We start from the raw sequence: 21,001 nt of genomic DNA on the forward strand, positions 1-21,001 counted from the left end.
GCTCTTCATATTTTGGCTACAGTGTCTTCTATTCTACTCACATCAAGTCCAGGTGTTGCATCTTAAAACAAAGTGGTTCTGTGGGGATACAAAAATGTTTACGTCGGTCCGTTAATAATGTGAAATCCAATAGGAGTCATGTGTTTCTGTGGTGGCCATACTTTCTTATTCAACAAAACAAATGTGGCTAGCATGGGACAGCTTGGCTTTTCCACATATCAAGATAAATGATATGTCTTTGTGGCATTGATCTGGAAGCCACAGTGTTTAGACTAATACATCAGACTATATTTAATCATTAACTTACCTCACAGGCTCAACAGCTGTTGGAAATTAAAAACGCTTCACCCCAAGACTGAGTGATATTACAGACAACCCATAATGCATTAGGGTAAAATTATAGTGATTTTTATCTGTCTGGGAATTTATTATGCCACATATTCTGGCCCCATGGGCCCTTGTGAAGAAAACGCCACGTGTGATTTACCGTGTTCAGGCTGTCACAGCTGGTCATACTATGGAAGGATTAAATGGACGCTAAATAGATGCTGAATGAATTTGCAGGAAAACTTTCAAAGCCAGTTTGGTGGAATTAGTGTTGTATACTTTACTGCTTTATGTTTTTCTAGTTTGGCTGATAGACTCAGTGGAGAAACATATTTCAGCCTTGATGAACCTTTCATCCCATAGTTTGAAATATTTGAGGTGCTTTGAAGTTAAATGCATATACCAAGTTTCCAGTTTATTCTAAAGGTTACTACATACATACACTGTAGACTACGTTTCATGCTGCTTTTGGTGGTGTATATTGTCATGAAGAAGCCTGGTGTATGTGTGTGTGTTCCAGTCAGAAAAGGAGCGGTGGTCCCAGGCAGGAGACTCTGTGTGGTGATGTTCTCCTCACCTCAGATTCTGTCTCCTACGTGGGTCACTTCACCAGGCCCTACCAACACCAACTGCTCTACGAAGCCTTGATACCCTTCGTACAGTCACAACGGGCAAGATCCCGAATGGCACCCTATTCCCTATGTAGTTCACTACTTTTGACCAGTAGGGCATTATAAAGCTGCTCCTTTATCCTTTATCGTGTAAATATGTCTAAACTGTTTTTATTCATGGTCTTTAATTGATTTTATTTTAACATTTTGATTTTGGATGTTAATTAGGATAACCCGCCTGGAAATGAATCTTTGTGAAGCACTGTTGCCTCTCTCTCTCTCTATCGGCCTGCATAGTTGTACAATCTGTACCCCACACACAGCCAACAGAGTGACATCACCGCCTCACTGCTGTCGGTTCCAAATGCCACCCTATTTATTATTTAGTGCACTATATAGTGAACAGGGTTCCATCTGTCTGTCTCTCCGTGTGTTCCAGGTCTCCATCCCCCAGAAAGACGGCCTGGACCCTGTCCTCATGCTTACAGACGATGCCACCGTGGCTGCCTGGCACAACCAGAGCCTGCCAAACGATAGGATGTCCACAGAGAACGCTGCCATCCTGACCACCAGCGAGTGCTGGCCACTCACGATGGACGCCCAGCAGCAGGGCATCAAGTGGATCCGCAGGCGCTGTGGGCCAGAGCTCAGGGTGGAGCAGCTCCACCAGATGGAGTGAGAGAGGGAGGGCGTTGTTTTGACTCATTTCATTAATGATAGTAGAGATTTCAGAGGGGGGTGAAAAAGGAATGGAAGCAAGTTGGACTTGGAACATTGATGGTCACAAGGGTTTGGTTTGTATCACTGGACAGTGTCTATCCAAGTGGTCCAGTCTGTTTGTACTTTAGCCAAACATGTACAGTAGGGTATGATAACCATAGAAGATTTGGTGTCTGGACAGTAGATACAGGATGGGACCAGGCTAATCACTGGTCACTACTAAGTATTCAGACCCCTTGACTTTTTCCACATTTTGTAACGTTACAGCCTTATTCTAAAATTGATTCAATTATATATTTTTCTCATCAATCTACACACAATACCCCCTAATGACAAAGCGAAAACAGGTATTTAGAGATTTTTGCAGATTTATTACAATTTAAAAACTGAAATATCTTATTTATATAAATATTCAGACCTTTTGCTATGAGACTCGAAATTGAGCTCAGGAGCCTTCTGTTTCCAATGATCATCTTTGAGAAGTTTGTACAACTTGACTGGAGTCCACCTGTGATAAAGTCATCTAATTGGACATGATATGGAAAGGCACACACCTGTCTATATAAGGTCCCACAGTTGACAGTGCATGTCAGATCACAAACCAAGCCATAAGGTCGAAGGAATTGTCTATTGTCTGTAGGGCTCCGAGACAGGATCGTGTCGAGGCACAGATCTGCTGGAAAGGAACCAATCATTCTTAAATAGAAGAAGTTTAGAACCACCAAGACTATTCCACGAGCTGACCGTCCAGCCAAAATGAACAAGCAATCGAGGGAGAAGGGCTTTGGTCAGGGAGGTGACCAAGAACCAGATGGTCACTATGACAGAGCTCCAGAGATCCTCTGTGGGGATGGCAGAACCTTCCAGAAAGACAACCATCTCTGCAGCACTCCACCAATCAGGCCTTTATGGTAGAATGGCCAGACGGAAGCCACTCTTCAGTAAAAGGCACATGACAGCCCACTTGGAGTTTGCCAAAAGGTACCTAAAGGACTCTCAGACCATTAGAAACAAGATTCTCTGGTCTGATGAAACCAAGATAGAACTCTTTGGCCTAAATGCCAAGTGTCATGTCTGGAGGAAACCTGGCACCATCCCTACGGTGAAGCATGGTGGTGGCAGCATCATACTGTGGGGATGTTTTTCAGTGGCAGGGACTGGAAGGCTTGTCAGGATCGAGGGAAAGATTAACGGAGCAATGTATAGAGAGATCCTTGATGAAAACCTGCTCCAGAGCGCTCAGGACCTCAGACTAGGGAGAAGGTTCACCTTTCAACAGGACAACGACATAAGCACACAGCCAAGACAACCCAGGAGTGGCTTTGGGACAAGTCTCTGAATGTGCTTGAGTAGCCCAGCCAGAGCCCGGACTTGAACCTGATCTCTGGAGAGACCTGAAAATAGCTGTGCAGCAATGCTCCCTATCCAACCTGACAGAGCTTGAGAGGATCTGCAGAGAAGAATGGGAGAAACTCCCCAAATACAGGTGTGCCAAGCTTGTAGTGTCATACCCAAGAAGACTTGAGCTGCTTCAACAAAGTACTGAGTAAAGGGTCAAAATACTTATGTAAACGTTATATTTCAGTTTTTATGTATATTTTTTTGGGCAAAACATCCACAAAACCTGTTTTTGCTTTGTCATTATGGGGTATTGTGTGTAGATTGATGAGGGAAAAAAAGATTTCATCCATTTTAGAATAAGGCTGTAACATTACAAAATGTGGAAAAAGTCAAAGGGTCTGAATACTTTCCGAATGCACTGTATATTTTTTTCAAATTGATTGACGAGAAAGGTATCATCCAATCCATGGGTTATCTCACTGCACCCTCATATGCCATGTCTTGAAATATGCAGACAGGTGGATTAAAATACATTTACATTGTAATACTTCTGACAGCCAACTTCCTAACTCCGCCCATAACTCCGCCCATTCATGTGTCTTTGGGCTTGCCAGTTACAAAATGTAAAAAAGTATTCAAGTTACCTCTTCCAGTGAATCATTCTGGTTACACTTTAAATGAAATACTTACTGTACGTTTAATGCTTTATAACATCCTTTATAATGCCTTATAATATAATTGTAAGTGTATTATAAGTCATTATACAGGATGTTATAAAGTATAATTCATATGTATTTTCTCTAAAGTGTTACCATCATCATTCTCCACAGGTATTTGGCTGTGTTAGAGCGAGCCCTTGCCTATGCAGAGACTGTTCTGATTGAGAACCTACAGGAGAGTGTTGACCCAGTCCTGGAGCCACTACTGGGGAGATAAACACAAGAGACTGTTCTGATTGAGAACCTATAGGAGAGAGTTGAGCCAGTCCTGGAGCCACTACTGGGGAGATAAACACAAGAGACTGTTCTGATTGAGAACCTATAGGAGAGAGTTGAGCCAGTCCTGGAGCCACTACTGGGGAGATAAACACAAGAGACTGTTCTGATTGAGAACCTATAGGAGAGAGTTGAGCCAGTCCTGGAGCCACTACTGGGGAGATAAACACAAGAGACTGTTCTGATTGAGAACCCATAGGAGAGAGTTGACCCAGTCCTGGAGCCACTACTGGGGAGATAAACACAAGAGACTGTTCTGATTGAGAACCTATAGGAGAGAGTTGACCCAGTCCTGGAGCCACTACTGGGGAGATAAACACAAGAGACTGTTCTGATTGAGAACCTATAGGAGAGAGTTGACCCAGTCCTGGAGCCACTGACTGGGGAGAAACACCATCAAGGAAGGAAGGCAAGTAGTGACAATGGTCCTTGGTTTGACCTGTCCCTATACAGATCGACTGGCTCAGGAATCCACCAATGAAATCTCTAGGTGGGGCAGTTTCCCAGACACAGATTAAGTCTAGTCCTGGACTAAAAGCACTTTCAACTGAGAATGTCCATTGAAAGTGCTTTTTAGTCTAGGATTAGCCTTAGTCTGTGTCCAGGAAAACTCAGCCCTGGAGGAGACAAACAGTGAGATTTTTGTCATTAAGACACAGTAGCCCTATACAATTATCATACTGTGCACAATGTGCTTTTTCTGCAAAAGTTATTTATTCTATAGTTGTGCCTATAGCCTGTAACCAGTCTTGTCTACACATTACTAATCGATCCATGGTTTTATATCCCTTTTGATATAGAAGTCAATACTATCCCAACGTGTCTAAATATGGGCCTGTGGGACAGTATTTTACAGTATCTGCGATCCCGAATGGCTGCGAACCCTATTCCCTATATAGTGCACAACCCTATGGGCCCTGGTCAAAAGTAGTGCACTACATAGGGACTAGGGTGCCATCTGGGACACAGACAATGCCAGAGGATTTGCCTGACTGACGCTAGAGTCTCACTGAGCGGTAGACAGCTCCAGGGACATGACTGACTGGGAGAGGATTGCTCCTTGCTCTTTAGATTCTAGATGCATTTGTATTGCGTGTTCTGAGTCCCTGAGGCAGATGTATGGATCTCCCCTCTGACGTCTGGTGATAGATGTTCATTGGCCTGCTCATAGTCTTTATGTGGTGAATACTGAACAGTTATTCTTCAGTGGTTAGCCCTGAAAAGTGGGCAGCCAGCCTCTCTTGTGGGTTAGGGACTTGTGCCTTTCCCTCTCTGAAAACGAATGGGAACAACACAACACCACCACCACTCTCAACAGTGGTCAGGAGTGTATCCAGGACAATCTCCAATACAGATCATTAGTCTACATAGGCTTATTATCAGGCTACATAGGTCTAGCATTAGGCTACGTAAGCCTGTAGTTTGTAGTTGATTTGGTCATTTGCCGTAGCGTAGGTTATGGGAAGAATGATGAATCCACTATGATGTGAAATGGATGTGGATGTATTTCAATCTATTACACTGAGTCCCTTTGAACCAATGGAGCAAATAATCCAATCCCCAAGCATATTCATTCACCTCCACACCACCGTTATGATTATCTGAGTTCAATCCTCTAAATGAACAACATATCACAATGTAACAGGAAGTATCTACGGTGCAAACGGAAAAAATAAAAATACTATAAATCGACCTCTTCTCAACCATCAACACACATCTTTCTTGTTCCTTCCTTTCCCTGTGAAACCAAAGTGTGTGTGAATATTACTGAACATCTAAGACTGGACATGTATTGAACTCCTAACAGATCCAGTGCTGCTGCTGTCTGTCGACCCGTGACAATTCATCCCTGTGGTAAATCTGATTAGAAATTCATCCGCTGTAGATGACCTGCGCTTGTTTTTGCTTGTGATTAATACAACCTGCTGTGATGGCCATGATGGATACGGTGAGGCTCCACAGCTGAAGTTCATTAATAATTGGAATGTTGTAGAGTGTGAAGTAATGAATACTAATTATTTCCTTTCATGGCTGACGGAGGACTACAAACCAATCCATCAGCCCAGGACTTTCATTTGGTGGAGTAATGGTTCTATCAATAGTACATTCATTTTTGCTTGTGAAGATATAGAGTGTAACAAGATCCGGCCATGGGAAACCTGGGCCCTAAAAAATTGGGTCCGTAGCCTGACATGGGAAGGGTAATTAGTGAAAAATGAAAAGCCACCGGGTCGGGTTTGTCCAGCCTCTGCTAATTGAATTGAAATGGAGGAACAGATAAATACTGTATTGGCTGCTTTGGGAGACTATAGATTATCTCGTGGATACAGTTAAGATTATTCCCTTGTGGTGAACATTTGAAACTTTTCAAAGTTTGGAGAAGCATGAGGATTTCTGACCAGAGGGCTTCTGGTTTAAAGGGATACTTTGGGATTGTGTCTACTTCCCCAGTCAGATGAACTCATAGATACCATTTCTATGTCTCTGTGTCCAGTATGAAGGAAGTTAGAGGTAGTTTTGCGAGCCAATACTAACATGGCATTAGTGCAATGACTGGAAGTCTATGGGTATCTATTAGCATACAGCTAATTTATTTTGCCGGGACGCCGTACCGGACCGCACCGGCTAACTTTCACCCCTGTGTATGTGTGTGTATATCGGAGGTGTTGGGGAAAAGCAGAAGGCATATTTCCATCCCATGTGGACTAATAAAGTCTATCTTATCTTAGTTATTGCGTCTATCTTAGTGTATAATTATGTTCATGATAACCAGGTCAAATGAATCATACAGTAGCCTGTAGTTTAGTATCACTGGTGTTAGAACAACAAGGTAAAAAAATACTGTTCAGCCTCTCTGATGTACAGTAGTTTGTACAGTAGCTCTGGTTTAGGATGTCTACTAGCGTCAAGACTTAAATTCCATGTGTTATTATATAGGCCTACTGTTTTATAGTCTAGTTAGTAGAGCAATGCGCACTCCATTTCACCATGTTAGCTACAAATGAAATGTACTTATGGCTACGCTGAAATAGGGAGAAATCTGGAGCATGACTGAGGCCCTAGTTCATAACTCATTGTGTTAACTGACACACACACACACACAGGTGGTGGAGGCCAGAGAGATCAAGACAAAGATCAACGAGGCCAGAGAGCTCTACCGTCCTGCTGCCCAGAGAACCTCTTTGTTCTACTTCATCATCTACAACCTGCACAGAATCAACCCCATGTACCAGTTCTCCCTCAAGGTGATTATAACCTCTTATAAACCTCTTATAACCCCACATACCAGTTCTCCCTCAAGGTGATTATAACCTTGTATAAACCTCTTATAAACCCATGTACCAGTTCTCCCTCAAGGTGATTATAACCTCTTATAAACCTCTTATAACCCCACATACCAGTTCTCCCTCAAGGTGATCATAACCTTGTATAAACCTCTTATAAACCCATGTACCAGTTATCCCTCAAGGTGATTATAACATCTTATAACCCCACATACCAGTTCTCCCTCAAGGTGATTATAACCTTGTATAAACCTCTTATAAACCCATGTACCAGTTCTCCCGCAAGGTGATTATAACCTTGTATAAACCTCTTATAAACCCATGTACCAGATCTCCCTCAAGGTGATTATAACCTCTTATAAACCTCTTATAACCCCACATACCAGTTCTCCCTGAAGGTAATTATAATCGCTTATAACCCCATGTAACAGTTCTTCCTGAAGGTGATTATAACCCCATGTACCAGTTCTCCCTGAAGGTGATTATAACCCCATGTACCAGTTCTCCCTCAAGGTGATTATAACATCTTATAACCCCACATACCAGTTCTCCCTCAAGGTGATTATAACCTTGTATAAACCTGTTATAAACCCATGTACCAGATCTCCCTCAAGGTGATTATAACCTCTTATAAACCTCTTATAACCCCATGTACCAGTTCTCCCTCAAGGTGATTATAACATCTTATAACCCCACATACCAGTTCTCCCTGAAGGTGATTATAATCGCTTATAACCCCATGTAACAGTTCTTCCTGAAGGTGATTATAACCCCATGTACCAGTTCTCCCTGAAGGTGATTATAACCTCTTATAAACCTCTTATAACCCCATGTACCAGTTCTCCCTCAAGGTGATTATAACATCTTATAACCCCACATACCAGTTCTCCCTGAAGGTGATTATAATCGCTTATAACCCATGTAACAGTTCTTCCTGAAGGTGATTATAACCCCATGTACCAGTTCTCCCTGAAGGTGATTATAACATCTTATAACCCCACATACCAGTTCTCCCTGAAGGTGATTATAATCGCTTATAACCCCATGTACTAGTTCTCCCTCAAGGTGATTATAATCGCTTATAACACCATGTACCAGTTCTCCCTGAAGGTGATTATAATCACTTAAAACCCCATGTACCATTTCTCAATGAAGTTGATAACCTCTTATAAACCTCTTATAACTCCATGTACCAGTTCACCCTCAAGGTGATTAAAACCTCATATATCTCCATGTACCAGTTCTCCCTCAAGATGATTATAACATGACCCTATTATAACCCCATATACCAGTTCTCAATGAAGTTGACCTTATAAACCTCTTATAACCCCATGTACTATTTCTCCCTCAAGGTGATTATAACATCTTATAACCCCACATACCAGTTCTCCCTGAAGGTGATTATAATCGCTTATAACCCCATGTACTATTTCTCCCTCAAGGTGATTATAACATCTTATAACCCCACATACCAGTTCTCCCTGAAGGTGATTATAATCACTTATAACCCCACGCACCAGTTCTCAATGAAGTAGATCACCTCTTATAAACCTCTTAAAACTCCATGTACCAGTTCTCCATTAAGGTGATTAAAACCTCATATAACTCCATGTACCAGTTCACCCTCAAGGTGGTTATAACCCCATGTACCAGTTCTCCCTCAAGGTGATTAGAACCTCTTATAACTCCATGTACCAGTTCTCCTTTAGGGTGTTTAATATCTGGAGTCATACTTGTCAAGTGTTTGTGTAGTCACTCACTACTCTCATAGCTGGTTGAGACACATGGGGGAAACTCCCTGGGGTGTAATAGAACAGTTAATCACACTATGGACCTATGAAATCCCCTTTCTCTCTGTACCTGTCTCTCTGTACCTGTCTCTCTGTACCTGTCTCCCTGTACCTTTCTTCCCTTTCCTGTCTCCCTGTATCTTTCTCCCTGTACCTGTCTCCCTGTATCTGTATCCCTGTACCTGTCTTCCTGTACCTGTCACTCTGTTTCTTTCTCTCTGTTCCTGTTTCCCTGTACCTGTTTCTCTGTTCCTGTCTCCCTTTTCCTGTCTCCCGGTTCCTGTCTCTCGGTTCCTGTCTCTCGGTTCCTGTCTCCCTGTTCCTGTCTCCCCTGTACCTGTCTCCCTGTACCTGTCTCCCTGTACCTGTCTCTCGGTTCCTGTCTCTCTGTTCCTGTCTCCCTGGACCTGTCTCTCGGTTCCTGTCTCTCTGTACCTGTCTCCCTGTACCTGTCTCTCGGTTCCTGTCTCTCTGTTCCTGTCTCCCTGGACCTGTCTCCCTGGACCTGTCTCTCTGTTCCTGTCTCCCTGGACCTGTCTCCCTGGACCTGTCTCTCGGTTCCTGTCTCTCTGTTCCTGTCTCTCTGTTCCTGTCTCCCTGGACCTGTCTCCCTGGACCTGTCTCTCGGTTCCTGTCTCTCGGTTCCTGTCTCTCTGTTCCTGTCTCCCTGGACCTGTCTCTCGGTTCCTGTCTCTCTGTACCTGTCTCCCTGTACCTGTCTCCCTGTACCTGTCTCCATGTTCCTGTCTCCATGTTCCTGTCTCTCTGTACCTGTCTTTCTGTACCTGTCTCTCTGTTCCTGTCTCTCTGTTCCTGTCTCCCTGTACCTGTCTCCCTGTACCTGTCTACCTGTTCCTGCCTCCCTGTACCTGTCTCCCTGTATCTGTCTCCCTGCATCTGTCTCCCTGCATCTGTCTCCCTGCATCTGTCTCTCTGCATCTGTCTCCCTGTATCTATCTCCCTGTATCTGTCTCCCTGTATCTGTCTCCCTGTATCTGTCTCCCTGTATCTATCTCCCTGCATCTGTCTCCCTGCATCTGTCTCCCTGTACCTGTCTCCCTGTATCTGTCTCCCTGCATCTGTCTCCCTGCATCTGTCTCCCTGCACCTGTCTCTCTGCACCTGTCTCTCTGCATCTGTCTCCCTGTATCTGTCTCCCCGTATCTGTCTCCCTGTATCATCTCCCTGTATCTGTCTCCCTGTACCTGTCTCCCTGTATCTGTCTCCCTGTATCTATCTCCCTGCATCTGTCTCCCTGTATCTGTCTCTCTGTATCTGTCTCCCTGCATCTGTCTCCCTGTACCTGTCTCCCTGTACCTGTGCTCCAGACCTTCAACACAGTCTTCCACAAAGCAATAGAGCGAGCGGAGTGGGATGAGGACGTGAGGGCCAGAGTGCTCTCCTTGACCGAGGCCGTCACCTACTCAGCATTCCTCTACACCAGCCGGAGCCTCTTCCAGAGAGACAAGTCAACCTTCCTGTTACACAATGCCTTCCAGGTAAGTGGCCCAGGGCAGCCCCAAAAGGTTGGCCCCCCGTGTCATTCTCATAAATCAAAGCACTTATTCTGGCCCCACATTAGCTTCAATTAGAGGCCGTCAGCGGGACAGAAGGACCATACGCTGCTTTTGATTAGCTCTCCCACCTGGCCTGGCCAAAGCTGTTCAGACTGTTACCTCTGACAGCGGGTGTGGCCTGACGGCAGAATGCTAATAACTGTCATAGCCACCTGCCTGTCGCCAACTGTTCTCAACTCCACTGTGAGAAAGTGTCTATAGTAAGGCTGTCATTCGCATGGTCGTGACTTCACATGTCTCAGATTAATGTTTCTGGTAGCCGAGGCCATAATCTTGTTTGATCAAAAACTTTATTGATAGGATAGAAGTTCTGATCTGAAAAATCACCTTTTCTAATCTATACCTGTTGTTATATCTCTGTCTCTCCTCTCCAGATTCTGCTGACCCGTGGGCAGATTGAGGCCCAGGAGTTGGACTTCCTGTTGTATTTCTCAGTGGAGCCCAGCGTAGCCAGCCCTGTCTCGTTCCTGTCCCCACAAGCCTGGGGAATCGTCAGGGTAACACACATCTCCAAGGCTGCACCTTAAATCACACCCTATTCCCCATAGAGTGCAATAATCACACCCTATTCCCCATAGAGTGTAATAATAATCACACCCTATTCCCCATAGAGTGCAATAATCACACCCTATTCCCCATAGAGTGTAATAATCACACCGTATTCCCCATAAAGTGTAATAATCACACCCTATTCCCCATAGAGTGTAATAATCACACCTTATTCCCCAGAGAGTGTAATAATCACACCCTATTCCCCATAGAGTGCACTAATCACAGCCTATTCCCCATAGAGTGCACTAATCACACCCTATTCCCCATAGAGTGCACTAATCACACCCTATTCCCCATAGAGTGTAATAATCACACCCTATTCCCCACAGAGTGTAATAATCACACCCTATTCCCCATAGAGTGCAATAATCACACCTTATTCCCCATAGGGTGTAATAATCACACCCTATAACCCATAGAGTGCAATAATCACACCCTATTCCCCATAGAGTGTAATAATCACACCCTATTCCCCATAGAGTGTAATAATCACACCCTATTCCCCACAGAGTGTAATAATCACACCCTATTCCCCATAGAGTGCAATAATCACACCTTATTCCCCATAGGGTGTAATAATCACACCCTATAACCCATAGAGTGCAATAATCACACCCTATTCCCCATAGAGTGTAATAATCACACCCTATTCCCCATTGAGTGCACTAATCACACCCTATTCCCCATAGAGTGCAATAATCACACCCTATTCCCCATAGAGTGTAATAATCACACCCTATTCCCCACAGAGTGTAATAATCACACCCTATTCCCCATAGAGTGCACTAATCACACCCTATTCCCCATAGAGTGCACTAATCACACCCTATTCCCCATAGAGTGCACTAATCACACCCTATTCCCCATAGTGCACTAATCACACCCTTTTCCCCATAGAGTGCACTAAAATGAGTGCACTAAGAAGTACAGTAGCACATTGTGTGTGCGATCCAACTGGCAGCTTATTCCCTATGTAGTACATTACTTTTGACCAGGGCCCATAGGGAATAGGGAGCCTGCACTGGGACATTGGCAGCTTAGGGTGGTGTGATGATGATGATCTCCTCAGACCCTGTCTACCCTGGATGAGTTCCGGGGGGTTGGACCAGGACATTAAGGGCTCAGCCAAGCACTGGAGGAAGATGGTAGACTCAGAGTGTCCTGAGAGAGAGGGGTTTCCTCAAACCTCCCTGCAGAAACTCATTATGCTGAGAGCCATATACCCTGACAGAATGACCTACGCCCTCAGGTGAGACATCAGTTGTGTCCCAAATGGCCCCCCTATTATTCCTTATATAGTGCACTACTTCTGACCAGGGACCATGGGGTTCTTGTCAAAAGTAGCATACTATGTAGGGAAAAGGGTTCCATTTGGGACTGAGACATCAGCACTACATATTCTACAGTATTCTTTCATTTCCGGTGAGGAAGTGTAGCCCCTGCACATGTTTGTAAACGGACTTGGACTTGGTGAATGTAAATGCAACAGTTTTATGCACTTCAAGCTTTGACAGTAAGGAAGTGATAGTAACATAGTGTATTTCACCTCTATCAGTCCCATAGTGAGTAGGTAACTAAATCTGTGACTTGAACTGTGACATGAGCTTTGTGGAGGAGAGCTTGGGAGCGAGGTATGTGGACGCTGCCAAGCTGGAGAGCAGCCCCTCCACCCCTGTGTTCTGCATCCTCTCTCCTGGAGTGGACCCACTCAACAATGTGGAGAACCTGGCTACACAACACTACACAAACACCGAGTTGCCAACTTTCCTCCTGGAGAGCTACTGGGTTGAGCAGCAGACTCCAATCCTATTCTCACTGTAACCACCTGATTCAGATGCATCCTGATGATAAGAAGCACGTGGGGACTGTGGAGAGATATTCAGAGTGTCTTGTGTCCTGTGTTATGGGTTTGAGGCTGGGTTTCTCCATAGAGTTGGGGACACTACACAACATGTCTCTGGGTCAGGAGGAGGTGGCTGACAGGGGCCCTGCAGATTGCCTCTCAACACAGACACTGGGTCATCCTGCAGGTAGGGAACAGCAGACACTGGGTCAACCTGCAGGTAGGGAACAGCAGACACTGGGTCATCCTGCAGGTAGGGAACAGCAGACACTGGGTCATCCTGCAGGTAGGGAACAGCAGACACTGGGTCATCCTGCAGGTAGGGAACAGCAGACACTGGGTCATCCTGCAGGTAGGGAACAGCAGACACTGGGTCATCCTGCAGGTAGGGAACAGCAGACACTGGGTCATCCTGCAGGTAGGGAACAGCAGACACTGGGTCAACCTGCAGGTAGGGAACAGCAGACACTGGGTCATCCTGCAGGTAGGGAACAGCAGACACTGGGTCAACCTGCAGGTAGGGAACAACAGACACTGGGTCAACCTGCAGGTAGGGAACAGCAGACACTGGGTCATCCTGCAGGTAGGGAACAGCAGACACTGGGTCAACCTGCAGGTAGGGAACAGCAGACACTGGGTCATCCTGCAGGTAGGGAACAGCAGACACTGGGTCATCCTGCAGGTAGGGAACAGCAGACACTGGGTCAACCTGCAGGTAGGGAACAGCAGACACTGGGTCATCCTGCAGGTAGGGAACAGCAGACACTGGGTCAACCTGCAGGTAGGGAACAGCAGACACTGGGTCATCCTGCAGGTAGGGAACAGCAGACACTGGGTCAACCTGCAGGTAGGGAACAGCAGACACTGGGTCATCCTGCAGGTAGGGAACAGCAGACACTGGGTCATCCTGCAGGTAGGGAACAGCAGACACTGGGTCAACCTGCAGGTAGGGAACAGCAGACACTGGGTCATCCTGCAGGTAGGGAACAGCAGACACTGGGTCAACCTGCAGGTAGGGAACAGCAGACACTGGGTCATCCTGCATGTAGGGAACAGCAGACACTGGGTCATCCTGCATGTAGGGAACAGCAGACACTGGGTCAACCTGCAGGTAGGGAACAGCAGACACTGGGTCATCCTGCAGGTAGGGAACAGCAGACACTGGGTCATCCTGCAGGTAGGGAACAGCAGACACTGGGTCAACCTGCAGGTAGGGAACAGCAGACACTGGGTCATCCTGCATGTAGGGAACAGCAGACACTGGGTCATCCTGCATGTAGGGAACAGCAGACACTGGGTCAACCTGCAGGTAGGGAACAGCAGACACTGGGTCATCCTGCATGTAGGGAACAGCAGACACTGGGTCATCCTGCATGTAGGGAACAGCAGACACTGGGTCATCCTGCAGGTAGGGAACAGCAGACACTGGGTCATCCTGCAGGTAGGGAACAGCAGACACTGGGTCATCCTGCAGGTAGGGAACAGCAGACACTGGGTCATCCTGCAGGTAGGGAACAGCAGACACTGGGTCATCCTGCAGGTAGGGAACAGCAGACACTGGGTCATCCTGCAGGTAGGGAACAGCATTTGTCAGTATGGAAGTATTTCTCTGACTCAGAGGGGTTGGGTTAGATGCCAAACAAACATGTCAGTTGAAGGCATTAAGTTGTACAACTAACTGGGTCTTTCCCTTTGATTAGAAGGTGAGAACGAAAACCAAGTCTTTCGGCCCTCCAGGACAGGAATTGAGCATCCTGCTGTACACGGTAATACAGTAGAGAAGCCTAGACTAGTGGTAGTCTGGAGGGTCATAGTGACTGTATGATGTTGTTACAGCAGCCAGACTAGACTAGTGGTAGTCTGGAGGGTCATAGTGACTGTATGATGTTGTTCCAGTCAGCAGCCAGACTAGACTAGTGGTAGTCTGGAGGGTCATAGTGACTGTATGATGTTGTTCCAGCAGCCAGACTAGACTAGTGGTAGTCTGGAGGGTCATAGTGACTATATGATGTTGTTAGCAGCAGCCAGACTAGACTAGTGGTAGTCTGGAGGGTCATAGTGACTGTATGATGTTGTTACAGCAGCCAGACTAGACTAGTGGTAGTCTGGAGGGTCATAGTGACTATATGATGTTGTTCCAGTCAGCAGCCAGACTAGACTAGTGGTAGTCTGGAGGGTCATAGTGACTGTATGATGTTGTTCCAGCAGCCAGACTAGACTAGTGGTAGTCTGGAGGGTCATAGTGACTGTATGATGTTGTTCCAGTCAGCAGCCAGACTAGACTAGTGGTAGTCTGGAGGGTCATAGTGACTGTATGATGTTGTTACAGCAGCCAGACTAGACTAGTGGTAGTCTGGAGGGTCATAGTGACTGTATGATGTTGTTCCAGTCAGCAGCCAGACTACACTAGTGGTAGTCTGGAGGGTCATAGTGACTGTATGATGTTGTTAGCAGCAGCCAGACTAGACTAGTGGTAGTCTGGAGGGTCATAGTGACTGTATGATGTTGTTCCAGTCAGCAGCCAGACTAGACTAGTGGTAGTCTGGAGGGTCATAGTGACTGTATGATGTTGTTACAGCAGCCAGACTAGACTAGTGGTAGTCTGGAGGGTCATAGTGACTGTATGATGTTGTTCCAGTCAGCAGCCAGACTAGACTAGTGGTAGTCTGGAGGGTCATAGTGACTGTATGATGTTGTTCCAGTCAGCAGCCAGACTAGACTAGTGGTAGTCTGGAGGGTCATAGTGACTGTATGATGTTGTTCCAGCAGCCAGACTAGACTAGTGGTAGTCTGGAGGGTCATAGTGACTGTATGATGTTGTTCCGTCAGCAGCCAGACTAGACTAGTGGTAGTCTGGAGGGTCATAGTGACTGTATGATGTTGTTCAGTCAGCAGCCAGACTAGACTAGTGGTAGTCTGGAGGGTCATAGTGACTGTATGATGTTGTTCACAGCAGCCAGACTAGACTAGTGGTAGTCTGGAGGGTCATAGTGACTGTATGATGTTGTTCCAGTCAGCAGCCAGACTAGACTAGTGGTAGTCTGGAGGGTCATAGTGACTGTATGATGTTGTTCCAGCAGCCAGACTAGACTAGTGGTAGTCTGGAGGGTCATAGTGACTGTATGATGTTGTTCCAGTCAGCAGCCAGACTAGACTAGTGGTAGTCTGGAGGGTCATAGTGACTGTATGATGTTGTTACAGCAGCCAGACTAGACTAGTGGTAGTCTGGAGGGTCATAGTGACTGTATGATGTTGTTCCAGCAGCCAGACTACACTAGTGGTAGTCTGGAGGGTCATAGTGACTGTATGATGTTGTTCCAGCAGCCAGACTAGACTAGTGGTAGTCTGGAGGGTCATAGTGACTGTATGATGTTGTTCCAGTCAGCAGCCAGACTAGACTAGTGGTAGTCTGGAGGGTCATAGTGACTGTATGATGTTGTTCCAGTCAGCAGCCAGACTAGACTAGTGGTAGTCTGGAGGGTCATAGTGACTGTATGATGTTGTTCCAGTCAGCAGCCAGACTAGACTAGTGGTAGTCTGGAGGGTCATAGTGACTGTATGATGTTGTTCCAGTCAGCAGCCAGACTAGACTAGTGGTAGTCTGGAGGGTCATAGTGACTGTATGATGTTGTTCCAGTCAGCAGCCAGACTAGACTAGTGGTAGTCTGGAGGGTCATAGTGACTGTATGATGTTGTTCCAGTCAGCAGCCAGACTAGACTAGTGGTAGTCTGGAGGGTCATAGTGACTGTATGATGTTGTTCCAGTCAGCAGCCAGACTAGACTAGTGGTAGTCTGGAGGGTCATAGTGACTGTATGATGTTGTTCCAGTCAGCAGCCAGACTAGACTAGTGGTAGTCTGGAGGGTCATAGTGACTGTATGATGTTGTTCCAGTCAGCAGCCAGACTAGACTAGTGGTAGTCTGGAGGGTCATAGTGACTGTATGATGTTGTTCCAGTCAGCAGCCAGACTAGACTAGTGGTAGTCTGGAGGGTCATAGTGACTGTATGATGTTGTTCGCAGCAGCCAGACTAGACTAGTGGTAGTCTGGAGGGTCATAGTGACTGTATGATGTTGTTACAGCAGCCAGACTAGACTAGTGGTAGTCTGGAGGGTCATAGTGACTGTATGATGTTGTTCCAGTCAGCAGCCAGACTACACTAGTGGTAGTCTGGAGGGTCATAGTGACTGTATGATGTTGTTCCAGCAGCAGCCAGACTAGACTAGTGGTAGTCTGGAGGGTCATAGTGACTGTATGATGTTGTTCCAGCAGCCAGACTAGACTAGTGGTAGTCTGGAGGGTCATAGTGACTGTATGATGTTGTTCCAGCAGCCAGACTAGACTAGTGGTAGTCTGGAGGGTCATAGTGACTGTATGATGTTGTTCCAGTCAGCAGCCAGACTAGACTAGTGGTAGTCTGGAGGGTCATAGTGACTGTATGATGTTGTTCCAGCAGCCAGCCAGCGACAATAGAATAGAGCACCTGATTCAACATGATTATCTCCCTTCTTGATCTGAGCCAGTGAACCTAAGGCAATTTGGTTCAATTTGGTTCTATCAATTTGGTTCAATGAATTTGGTTCAATCAATTTGGTTCAATCTAAAGCGTGATTAGATTAGATCAGCTCAATCAGCTGCTTCGTTTCTTGGCTGGAACAAAAGTGTTTAGGTCTTGTTTCTAGAAACATTTCCCCTCATTAAGAAACGTTAATGAACACATAAAATACAATATATACTGTATAGTGTGTGTGTGTGTGTGTGTGTGTGTGTGTGTATTGTTTCAGTCAGAAAGTGCACCTGGTGGCGCGTTGGTTGCCCTCTCTGGAAGCCCTCCTGAAGAGGACCGGGGCGGCCACGATGACTACCGGGTGTTCATCAGCGGGGAGCCAGCGCCCATCCCTGACCAGCACATCATCCCCAGAGACATCCTGGAGGACGCCAGCAAGATCCCCAACGAGTTACCCTCCGGCAGGCATGCCAGTCTGCACGCTGCCTTCCACAACTTCAACCAGGTCAGAGGCAAACATATGGCTGATTAAAAAAGTTGTTTTGAAGATATAGAATTTAAGTGATGCCTTGTGAAATGAGCAGGGTTCAGAGTTTTCCTGGTCAAGGTCATGCGGTGAAGGAAAACTCAGTGCCCTACAGTAGTTAATATTTACAGCAGCTGCCTTTCACCTGTAGTGAAGCCCTCTTAAGGCAGCTGCCTTTCACCTGTAGTGAAGCTCTTACAGCAGCTGCCTTTCACCTGTAGTGAAGCTTTCTTACAGCAGCTGCCTTTCACCTGTAGTGAAGCTTTCTTACAGCAGCTGCCTTTCACCTGTAGTGAAGCTTTCTTACAGCAGATGCCTTTCACCTGTAGTGAAGCTCTTACAGCAGCTGCCTTTCACCTGTAGTGAAGCTCTTACAGCAGCTGCTTTTCACCTACACCTGTTGTGTTCAGCGCATGTGACAAATAACATTTGATTTTGATAGCTATTGCTCAATCTCTGTCTCTGTTTACAGGATACCCTGGAGATGTGTTCTCGGGAGCAGGAGTTCAACAATCTGTTCTTCTCCCTCTGCTACCTCCATGCCTGTGTGACGGAGCGCAGGAAGTTTGATCCCCAGGGCTGGAACAGATCTTAACCCTTCAACACAGGAGACCTGGTCATCTCTGTAAACGTGCTCTGCAACTACATGGAAGCCAACACCAAAGTAATGCTCAAATTCCCAAAACCTTCCAAAAATCCCCAGGTTTTCCACAAATCCAGGTTGGAGGAATCAGGATTTACTCCGGAATGATTTTACCCTTCACTATGCTCCGCCCCCCCTTGGTTACTGTTGCAACCTCAGTCAACATTTTCCTGGGAAGCCTGTTTCCCCATACGAACCACTGGCAAAATCCCCTCACAATGATCTCAAACTGTTGGGTATGTGGTGGCACCCGATAGTTTAATCGGGTGGTTGTGGTGGACTGTCATTACAGTTGCTTCACAGGAACCTGGTAAAATTAAGGTTGTAGTGTGTCTAGCCACTGGATGGTTCTGAATGCACTGTCACCATGCAGCCAAACCTAGTAACTAGGAGTGTGCCGATCTCGTCATACTCGTATTCGTAATCGTATCCGTTTTATCACACTCGATACTCGTAATCGGATTTACTGGCGATCGGAAAACCCGGAAGTGCACTTTAAATGCCGGTAAAGGCTATGCCTCAGGTCTACATTACTGCTCTATCACTTAGAGTGCATCATTATGTTCCTTCACTCATTCACACATTGTTCAAAGATAAATGACCCCGACAGATGAAAATGCACATGATTTACTTACTTAGTCCTATTTAACTATCAATGAAATAGGCCAAAAAATTGCCTAATGCATGGCTGGCTACTGCAGCCTGTATTTATTCCAGACACAGATTCAGATGAAGGTAGGCTAATGCAGCCTGTATTTATTCCAGACACAGATTCAGATGAAGGTAGGCTAATACAGCCTGTATTTATTCCAGATACAGATTCAGATGAAGGTAGGCTACTGCAGCCTGTATTTATTCCAGATACAGATTCAGATGAAGGTAGGCTACTGCAGCCTGTATTTATTCCAGACACAGATTCAGATGAGGGTAGGCTACTGCAGCCTGTATTTATTCCAGACACAGATTCAGATGAAGTTAGGCTACTGCAGCCTGTATTTATTCCAGACACAGATTTAGATGAAGGTAGGCTAATGCAGCCTGTATTTATTCCAGACACAGATTCAGATGAAGGTAGGCTAATGCAGCCTGTATTTATTCCAGACACAGATTTAGATGAAGGTAGGCTAATGCAGCCTGTATTTATTCCAGACACAGATTTAGATGAAGGTAGGCTAATGCAGCCTGTATTTATTCCAGACACAGATTCAGATGAGGGTAGGCTACTGCAGCCTGTATTTATTCCAGACACAGATTTAGATGAAGGTAGGCTAATGCAGCCTGTATTTATTCCAGACACAGATTCAGATGAAGGTAGGCTACTGCGGCCTGTATTTATTCCAGACACAGATTCAGATGAAGGTAGACTAATGCAGCCAGTATTTATTCCAGACACAGATTCAGATGAAGGTAGGCTAATGCAGCCTGTATTTATTCCAGACACAGATTCAGATGAAGGTAGACTACCGCAGCCTGTATTTATTCCAGACACAGATTCAGATGAAGGTAGGCTACTGCAGCCTGTATTTATTCCAGACACAGTGTAATGGCTGCATGTCGGTGGCAGGGAAGTCAGGCGCAGGAAAACGAACTTGGTATAAACAGAGTTGTTCAACAAGTGCTCATAAAACTCCAAAACCAAAATATACAAAAAATAATATAAGTGGGTACAAAACCCGTCGCGCACCGACACATGACTTACACAAACATACAATAAAACAATCTCCGTGTCACGTCCTGACCAGTAGAGAGAGTATTTGTATTGTAGTTTGGTCAGGACGTGGCAGAGGGGTATTTGTTTCTTATGGTTTGGGTTGTGTGTGTTATTAAAGGGGTGTTATATCCTCTTACATCTAGACGTTCCGCTAGCGGAACACCTGCTCCAATATCCAATGATAGGCGTGGCGCGAATTACAAACTCCTCAAAAATACAAAAACTTCAATTTTTCAAACATATGACTATTTCACAGCATTTTAAAGACAAGACTCTCCTTTATCTAACCACACTGTCCAATTTCAAAAAGGCTTTACAGCTAAAGCAAAACATTAGATTATGTCAGCACAGTACCAAGCCAGAAATAATTAGACACCCATTTTTCAAGCTAGCATATAATGTCACAAAAACCCAGAAGACAGCTAAATGCAGCACTAACCTTATACAAACTTCATCAGATGACACACCTAGGACATCATGTTACACACAGCATGCATTCTTTTGTTCAATAAAGGTCATATTTATATATAAAAACAGCATTTTACATCGGCGTCTGACGTTGACTAACTATTTTC

The 21,001-nt window shown here is 45.6% G+C and overlaps 1 pseudogene; it reads left to right on the plus strand.

The window, feature by feature from the left end:
- LOC106573490 (dynein axonemal heavy chain 11-like) overlaps positions 1 to 21,001 on the plus strand; it is a 46,445-nt pseudogene that overhangs the window by 13,924 nt on the left and 11,520 nt on the right.

Source organism: Salmo salar, chromosome ssa05, assembly GCF_905237065.1.
Source record: "Salmo salar chromosome ssa05, Ssal_v3.1, whole genome shotgun sequence".
Taxonomy (NCBI): domain Eukaryota; kingdom Metazoa; phylum Chordata; class Actinopteri; order Salmoniformes; family Salmonidae; genus Salmo; species Salmo salar.